Raw genomic sequence first — 9,668 nt, 5'->3', positions numbered from 1 at the left:
ATCGGCTCACCTATTTAGTGAAGACCTATGAACACATGTTCAGTGGTTTGGTTTAAAAATGGTGAGAGCTACAGTGTGTAGCGAATGATGTTCACATTTGTCCGTTCTGCTCTATAGTATTCTTGCAAAATATATGGGTGCAAGAAAATAAAAGGAAAACGAAGAAGACAATTCACTCCTGTATGATGAGCGCTGCGTAGAAGCACGGCACCGTTTTCTTTGTGGATGTATAGCGAACGCGCATTCCTTTCTTTCTTTTTTGGTTCGCGTCGGCCGAGTGGCGATATCCTATTACATCCGGAACGAGGACCTATCGCTTTGCGATCGCATACAAGAGTGAGCCATCTTTTGACGATGGTAGGATAATTATTGACCTGAGGAATAATATGGATTTATGTGGTTGTGGTGGACTTTGTGTTTGTGATTGTGAAAATGTGAGTGTGTGTCTGTGTATGTGTGAACCAGGGATCCCACTTGACAAGTAAGTTCTTTGTGTGTGCTTTTTCATGTGACACGAGTGATACATTTATGTGCCATTGCGTGGAATAGTGGCTTAAAAAATAAGGGAAGCAGCGCTTGCATTGCTATCTGTAGGATAGACCGAGAGCGTTTTTAATGGAATTACCTCGCGAACCTGGTGAAGTCTTCGTTTTGGGCAGGCTATTTTATGAGAGCCAGTCCTGTTGCGATGCATTTGATACGCTTTCCTGAAGCCGCGTGCCTTGTTCTTGTAGTGTGGTTTACGCCTTTATCAATAGAAATGAATATAAGTGTTTGTTTGTTTGTTTGTTTGTTTGTTTGTTTGTTTGTTTGTTTGTATGTTTGTTTGTTAGTATGTGTCTCTCACGTTCGTAGCGCTGTTCAAGCTTTATTTGCTTTGCAAAAATTCAGACTTTATGGTATTAAGCTGTTCGAGTAGAAGTGACTTTCCCTGCTCGCTTAAGATAAATTGTGTATCCCTGCCCTGTGCTTTCTTCACGCAGGGACAATGCAAATGAGTATTTAGCATTACGCAATAATTATCTGATAGCAGAAATGGGTGTCTTTGTCACAGTTTATTAGCGTGTGTGTCGATATTTTATTTTTTTTTATCTTATTGCTATTCGAGCAAAAGTGCGTGTAATTTTCGCTGCTCTTTTTTTATTTTCTCTACTTTTATGTAGAAGAAAGCCTCCTGCGTAAAAGCTGAATAATGTTCTATCAGTGGAAGTGGGGTTGTTTGTTTGGTTTTGTTGGGTGTTCGATATCTTGATGAAGTAAGCAGTGCTTAATTTTGCAGGGTTTTGAGCAGAAATGCTGGTATCTGAGCACGGAGTAGAAATTGCTATATTTCTCTGCTCCCTAAGAAACTTTGTACGTCGTTTTCCAAGCAGACCGCGTTTAGTTTACGCGAAATGAACTTATGTATGCTCTATGATGATCCGCCGCAGGCTTAGCCCTTTTCCCCGATCACCAGTGTTTTGGCATTCGATGTCGCATGTCTAGATTTGTTCAGTAGTGTCTTTCTTGCTGCAATTTTTACCCTTCGCTGATATCTTGTTGCTGTCATGTTGTGCTAGCCGCGTAGCGATAAGCGGTGATTCTCCGATTATTCCTAGGCGGTACGGCTTAAGCCTTTTCCCTGCTCACTGAAGGAAATTTGTGTATCCCTGTCCTGTGCTTTCTTTACGCAAGGGTAATGCGTCTGTGTATGTGGCACTATCATATACCAGACATGAGTGTCTTTTTATTGGTTTATTGGCATATGCTTCAGGTTTTTTAAGTCAAGCAAAAGTGCTTGTAATATTTCGCTGCTCTTTTTCTTATTTTCTCTACTTTTATGTAGAAGAAAGCCTCCTGCGTAAAAGCTGAATAGTGTTCTACCAGTGGAAGTGGGGTTGTTTGTTTGATTTTGTTGGGTGTTCGATATCTTGACGAAGTAAGCAGTGCTTAATTTTGCAGGTTTCTGAGCAGAAATGCTGGTATCTGAGCACGGAGTAGAAATTTCTATATTTCTCTGCTCCTTAAGAAAATTTGTACGTCGTTTTCCAAGCAGACCGCGTTTAGTTTACGCGAAGTAGAAAAATGAAGTTGTGTATGCTCTATGATGATCCGCCGCGGGCTTAGGCCTTTTCCCCGATGAGCAGTGTTTTGTATGCGATGTCGCATGTCTGGACTTGATCAGTGTTGCAATTTTTACCCTTCGTTAATATCTTGTTGTTGTCGTCTTGTGTTAGACGTTGAGCTTCGTAGCGATGTGCGGTAACGCTACGATTATTCCTGAGCGCTCCGTGTGTTTAATGCGTTGTCCTCTGTGCGTGTATGCGTGTGCTTTTTTTTCTCCTGATTTGTGACGTCATCGTGGCATGTCTGGACTTGTTTAGCAGTGTTGCAGTTCTTCCCGCTGCTAGTATCTTGTTGGTGTCATGTTGTGCTAGCCGCGTGGCGATGTGTGGTGATCTGAGGTTTTAAGCCTTTTCCCTGCTCACCTAAGGAAATTTGTGTATCCCTGTCCTGTGCTTTCTTTACGCAAGGGTAATGCGACTGTGTATGTGGCATTATGCAAGAATTATCTGGTGGCAGAAATAGGTGTCTTTTTCTCAGTGTATTGGCGTGCGCTACGGTTTCTTGCAGTTACAGCTATTGGAGCACACATGCGTGTAATTTTTCGCGGTTCTTTTCTCCTTTCACGGCTTTTACTTAGAATGTAGATGAGGGGAAACAGTCAGCATCCAGGTAGAGCAGGAGAAAGCCGCTCGGCAGAGGAGAGAGTTCATGAGAATGGAATTTGTTTGTTTTTTGTTATATGTTGAGTGTTAGTATTCGCTTTCCTCGATATGTTGAGGAAGTCAGCCGTTATAGGTATCTGAGCAGAAATGCTGGTATCTGAGCACGGAGTAGAAATATTTCTCTGCTCGTTAAGAAAATTTGTACGTCGTTTTCCAAGCAGACCGCGTTTAGTTTACGCAAAATAGAAAAAATGAAGTTGTGTACGCTCTATGATGATCCGCCGCAGGCTTAGGCCTTTTCCCCGATGAGCAGTGTTTTGTATGCGATGTCGCATGTCTGGACTTGTTCGGTAGTGTTGCAATTTTTACCCTTCGCTAATATCTTGTTGGTGTCGTCTTGTGTTAGACGTTTAGCTTCGTAGCGATGTGCGGTGACGCTACAATTATTCCTGAGCGCTCCGTGTGTTTAATGCGTTGTCCTCTGTGCGTGCGTGCGTGTGCTTTTTTTCTTTTTTTTTTCTTCCTGATTTGTGACGCCATCGTGGCATGTCTGGACTTGTTTAGCAGTGTTGCAGTTCTTCCCGCTGCTAGTATCTTGTTGGTGTCATGTTGTGCTAGCCGCGTGGCGATGTGTCGTGACCTGTGGTCTTAAGCCTTTTCCCTGCTCACCTAAGGAAATTTGTGTATCCGTGTCCTGTGCTTTCTTTGCGACAATGCGTCTGTGTATGTGGCACTATCAGATACCAGACATGAGTGCCTTTTTCTTGGTTTATTGGCATATGCTTCAGGTCGAGCACAAGCGCGCGCAATTTTTCGCTGCTCTCTTCTTCAAATCACCGATTTTACGCAGAAGAAAGTCGCATGGTGCAGCTGAGAAGAGGGTTTCTCTGATTGTTTGTTTGATTTTGTTGGGTGTTCGATATGTTGAGGAAGTCAGCTGTTAAAGGTATCCGTGAAGAAATGCTTGCATCTGAGCGCAGGATAGGAATTCCTGAAGCACGGCACCCTCAGTGTAAATTAATTATTTTGGATATGAGTCTGCTTCCCTGCATGACAAGGCTGAAATGGGAAGAGAGAAAAATTTGGTGCGCTTCATTAGTAGCGATCCAAGTAATAGGGCAATTATAGTTTCCATAGAAAGTTGGGCTCCTAAAATTATAGTTTAGTTGTAGTTTTTCTAAACTGCAATGCAATAATCATTAATATAGTATAGGAATGCTATCGTGTTCCCGTAAAGGCGTTCTGTCTTGTGCTTTGGAATGCGCGAATAGAACTTTGCTCCCAGGCTTTCCCGCCATTATGCTCGCAATGCGCGAATGGAACTTTGCCCACCCGGCTTCCGCGCCTTTTTTGCTCGCAGGTGTAGCCTCAGACAACGAATGTATGAGCATAGAAAGGGTCACGTATTACATAAGCCTGGAGGTGATGTTGAGTGGTCTCACTTATTATTTTAAAAGAGCAGTGGCAGTTTACTGTAATTATAATGACCATGATGAGCCTTTGGGGTGAAAATCGTTAATATGCGGGGTGCTTTTTTGTTGAATTTTAATGAGAGAATCAATGTCATTAAGAGTAGGACAAAGAAAATAATCTTGCGATTCAATAAATAATAGGAGTCTTTGTCGGTGTCTTCTTGAGACAGGATGTGATGACGTCACGCAGTCTGTAGCAATGCATTGACCGTTACTGGAAAAAAGTGTGGCAATAGAAAAATAGTGTGTATTGTCCTGGGCAGATTTATGATGAGAACTGTTTTTGAATAAGAAGAAATAGTTTGATGCTGGTTTCCTTCTTTGTTTCTTTTCGCTTTTTCCCCCCTTGTCTGACAAACATGTGCTGACATGCCTGGGATTGTTCTGACATGCTTTCCTTCTACATGTAGTTTTTTTCTTTTTGTACAAGGCATATTCTTGACGATAGTGCTGCCTTGAATGGGAGTAGAGCTATTCTTAATAATTTTGCGATTCATTTAGTTCAGAGAGTAACCGCGAGGGGGACAGGTGTGTGACTTTATGTCTTGCTGAACCATTTTTTTTCCTGTACAGTAAGACTTTGGGAATGAAATGCTACAATCTCCTCTTGTCTATGGTGCTCTTCTGCAATAGTTTCCTATGCAATCGTTATAGAAGAATAAAGGAAATAATCTTGGGATAGTGATTCAATAAATAATAGGTCCCCTGTCTAGAGCGCACGCGTCCTTGAGCCACGCAGGTGCATGATGACGTCATACCGTGGCTTCACTGCAGATTGACCAAAGGAGCATTAGTGGAAAAAAACAGGGTAGCCCTGAGACAATAGGATGACGTCACGACCAATGAGAACCGCCAGCAGGGGGCGCAAGGATTCACTTCTCTCTTGGACACTGACGGGTCTCGACACGCAAATTCTGCTCCTGGCGTTGGCCGTCAGTGGAAGAGCGTAGCTTCGGTGGGGTTCTGTCTGCCTCTGATGGGGTGCGGATGTGGTTCGTCACTGGTGAATGGTGTTCGACGATGCAGGTGGATTTTGTGACGAGCGGATTTACAATGAGGGAATGCTGTGAACAGGAAAAATGATGGTGAGTGCCTTTTTCACTCTGTTCAAGTGTTTGTTTTCCTCTGTTGCCCAGCAGTCGTACGATTTGTCCTGACATGCCCCGATATGCATGCTTTCCTTTGTTGACGCTTAGTATTTTTTTATCTTTTGACAAGGAACATTGTTGTCTTGACAATAGTGCTGCCCTGAGTTCTGCGCTCCTGTTTACCCGTACTCTTTGTTGATTTGTTGAGTGCCTAGTCCTCTTATTTGTCGTTGATGGAGTTACGTGTTAGGATATTTTGTTCTTTTGCAAGTCTCATTTAGTAAGACTTTGGAATTCCTACGATCAGCTTTCATGCATGGTGCTCTTCTGCAATAGTTTCCTATTCAATCGTTATAGAACAATAGAGGAAATAATCTTGGGATAGCGATTCAATAAACAATAGGGTTCCCTGTCTAGAGCGCACGCAGGTGCATGATGACGTCATACCGTGGCTTCACTGCAGATTGACCAAAGGAGCATTATTGGAAAAAAAACAGGGTAGCCCTGAGACAATAGGATGATGTCTGGACCAATGAGAACGGCCAGCAGGGGGCGCAGGAATGCTCTTCTCACTTAGCCTCTCGCAGGTGGCGGTAGGAGCGCGCAGAGGGCGCTACGAGCGCGCGCATGCGTAGCACCCGTAGAGTGGCGCTTACGTCAGTCCACCTCTGGCTCTCGTTGGGAGAAGACGTGCGCTCCCCGCGCTCGCTCAGTTTCTGGCTGGTTGTCACGGAGAGCAGTCGCATCGGTCTGCGCTCCTGCTGTGGTGAGGTGATTTGTTGCGTAACTCATGCTTTCGTCAACTTTGTTCCCGCTTTGTTTGCGATTTTCGTGCCAGTGCTGGTTGCTGTTGTCCGGGCATCCCCGGCATTTTCTATCATCTTCTGCCTTGGGAACGGCAGTAGCGCTGGCGTGATTCTTAATAATTTTGTTGTGAGATTAGTTGAGAAAGTAACCGCTAGGGGGTGCAGCTGCGGGGCTTTATACAGGACAAAAAAGCATTACGAGTCAGTTTCTGCCTGCCTCTCGGATGGAGCAGTCGCATGGTTCTGCGCTCCTGTTCTGGTTTGCTCATTTGTTGTGTAACTAATTGTTTTTTCTTGTTAGCTATTGATGGTTTGCATACTCTTGCTTTCCCAGCCTCTGTATTACGAGTGTTTTTCTCCTTGCATGTCCAGAGCTGTCCTAACTTGCCCAGACATGCCATGATGACGTCACAGCTGACGTCACAGGATGTCCGGAACTGGTGCTGCGATGCTTTGCAACTTGCCTCCGTGCTCCGTCGCCCAGCGACAGTCAGCGGCCGTTCCGGACCGCTTTCTACAAGATGGCGTCGTTGATCTTCAACTAAACTCCTTCTCTCCACTCTATCTCTATCTTTTTATTTTATTTTCTACCTATTTTTTTATTTTTTATCAGCTCAAGTAGCCGGAAACTCACACAGTGGTCTGGACGTGTCTTAGATGATCCCCAATTAGTGTAATGACGCCCTGGTGGGTCCTGAATAATGTGGGGGGTCCCAATTAGCTCTAATTGCTAATTAATGGCGTCCAGACGAAGATGTGAGTTTCCGGATACTTGAGCTGATCCCATACTACTGGCCGAATGATATAGTCAACTAAAAAACTATTGTATATGGTAACAGTCGTCGCTGTAGAAAGCACGGTGACCTCGCTCTGCTGATCAGGGTTTCCGATTGCAATGAAATATGAGTAATGTTTAGCACATCATAAGGACACTAAAACGTATAGCGTACAATGGTCGCATTGGTTGCCGTTTAGCGATGTCGGTATACTTTTTTTAACGGGAAATCACGTAGGTTCGACATGTCATTGATACCGCGTGCTTTCTCCTTTGCGCCATCGTTCAAAACTATATAGGTAATGTTACGGTAATGGTATCCAGGCGCTCCCAAAGTAAGAAGCAATCGTCACTGCGCATTGCGTAAAGCACTGCGCTGTGACGACTTCCTTGATAGTCCAATGCGGTGTCCTGTTCTAAAACTACCTAATAAAGCCTTATTTTATCGCACATTACGTGCACCAGAAGAAAACAGCTGTTTTCGAGATTCAAATATGGCAGTCGTCGGGAGATCCAGACAGCGGCAGGATTCCAACCAACTCCTCTTCATTGCTTGTCACGTGCGCTTCCCATTATACCACACTGGCACCATTTCCCAGGGTCTTGCATTTCTTCTCGTGGCTCCAGCGGTGTTTCCGTGTACGTCCTAGGCTGTTGTCATTGGTTGTGTGATATTTCCACTTTTGTTGAACATTCCCCCCAGTCGTGTTGTTAATGAGGCTTTACTTGCTACTAGCGTGTCCAGAAATTATGTTTAAAGGAAACGATAATAGAAAAGCAAGTGGTACCTTTCTGCTACTTGAATAAGAAAAAGGTACTAGCACTCTTACACTAACACATTTTACCTCAGCACGGTTAACTTCTTCCCTCAAGGGCTCAAGGAACCAATTTTTCGAATCCTGCATTTCTTTCTCCATGACGAACAACGCAAAACGACGCGGACGGACAGGGGTTATTCATCCAAAACGCTCTTCACTTCCTTGCACTTCTTTCTACATAGGCTCTGGTGCTTTGCAAGCCAAGCTACCAGTCTCTCAACGAGGTATGCTAGGAAAGTGACGAGTAATCCACCAATGAATACGACGAAAGTGGGCCTCAAATCGCCCACCGTGAAGGGAGTGACCCCCTGATCATCTTGATTAGTTGTTTCGCTGTTTCTTTTATAAGAACTCTTGAAGTCGTCTAAGGACCTTGCCCTCTCGTACAGTCCTGCCTCGAATCCTTGTGTTATCAATTTCATGAGGGCTGCCTTGTAAGGTGACCTGCGTTATACGACAGGTGCAGAAGGCGTCTCACCCTCAATGACCTCTTCAAAGCGGACAGTGTCTTTTGGAGCAACCTTCTTCCACTCGCTCAAGTCCTCAGCTTTTGTCAGATAAACTAAATGTCTTGCAAGAGGGGCAAGAGGACAGAAACATCCTGGTACAAAGCCAACACCTACGCCTTTCAAACTAAACTTTTCCCAGATATGGTGGGCTGTGCTGTAAATACATATACACACACTCGTGTTAGCGCTGTGTCGTAACAGCGACGCCGTGTCATATATTCCATCTTCTAGTGGGACACTTCGGAGTAGAGACGTTAGAGATCCCTTGTAGACAGTGGACAGCGTCAGCACAAAGAACAGCCACGACACAAGGATAATTCGAATAGAAGTCAATCCCTGATGATGAGATGCCAGCAGCCCCGGACTGGCCGTCGAAAAAAGTGACGTTGTGTAGAAGCACGATAATCTATAAAAAGGTGGGTGATCTTCTTTGATCTGTTGATCTGGTGATCTGTTTTGAAGACGAGGAATGTCATGGTAGAACAAAACAGCACCGCACAAAATACGCACATCCAGACTCTGTAGCTAAATGGCAAGAGAATGACCACTTCTTTTGCCTGTGGCGTCCGAGCCTTTCCGAAGAGTACGAAATAACAGGGTCCAAAGTACGCGGTAGTGGTGCTAAATGTCCAGTAATCGTAGTTGTACGGGTTCAGTAACATGTCCGTTGCATTTAACAGAAAATTATAAAACTGCGAGAAATCCGGTATAAATGTCCAGGTGCTGTTGGTTGGATTCAACATTGCCTCTGAGAGGGTTGCATGTGGATCGACGCTGCAGTTCTTGTGACGGAGGTGTTCAAAGAGAGTATGTATCCACATACAGGACCATGGACGCAGTCTACTCTAAGTGTCCCTCCGTTGAGTTCTAATGAGGCAGGCTCGGTAAATTTTCTGGCAAATTCAGCCTTCGGTAGCCGTGACAAAGGAAGCTTCCAAAAGTAATACGAACTAAAATCCGGTGCTAGGAACGCTGTACTATTGATTAGAAATATGTGCGAAAATGTTCCTATGAAGGTGGGAGTGTGAAAATATGCACTCGATACGACGTTGTCCGCGTACAGAGCTATTGACGGCGTGCGTGGTAATATCGTGGTACTTTCTAGCCTCCTGAAATCGTCTATGCTACAAATCACTTTTAGTGCTCGCGAAACATTCCACCGGAACTCGTCACTCTTGAAGTGGTCTTGGACAGTGATGACGATCTGGTGACGAAGGAACTGCGTGAGACGGGAGAAGACCCAGCTGTGCTGAGCTGCACGTTTGGGAGTCATTAAGATACCGAGACTGTCGCCGCCGAAATGCTTGTTCATGTAGTCGATGAACCTGGCAGATGTAGTGAACTTCTCCCATGGCTCTTGAGAGAGAATGACTTGCAACATCACCAGAAAGGTAACGAATGCAAAAGACTTCCCGACTTCCTTGCAAAAGACTGTCCGACCGTCGTTACTGAGAAAACGTAAAAGGCAATCTGCTCTAACGCTGTCCAAGAC

General features: G+C 44.6%; 1 long non-coding RNA gene across 1 annotated transcript; it reads left to right on the top strand.

Annotated features, from left to right (window-relative positions):
* The first annotated feature begins 252 nt into the window (after positions 1–252).
* Positions 253–6,719, top strand: LOC135399432 (uncharacterized). The gene is made up of 3 exons (XR_010424257.1): positions 253–481; positions 4,955–5,265; positions 6,447–6,719. It is a non-coding gene; the product is annotated as an uncharacterized LOC135399432 (long non-coding RNA).
* The last annotated feature ends 2,949 nt before the right edge of the window (positions 6,720–9,668 follow it).

Source organism: Ornithodoros turicata, chromosome 7 (assembly GCF_037126465.1).
Source record: "Ornithodoros turicata isolate Travis chromosome 7, ASM3712646v1, whole genome shotgun sequence".
Lineage (NCBI taxonomy): Eukaryota > Metazoa > Arthropoda > Arachnida > Ixodida > Argasidae > Ornithodoros > Ornithodoros turicata.
Note: the sequence above shows the minus strand (reverse complement) of the source record. Positions and strands in the feature narration are given on the sequence as shown.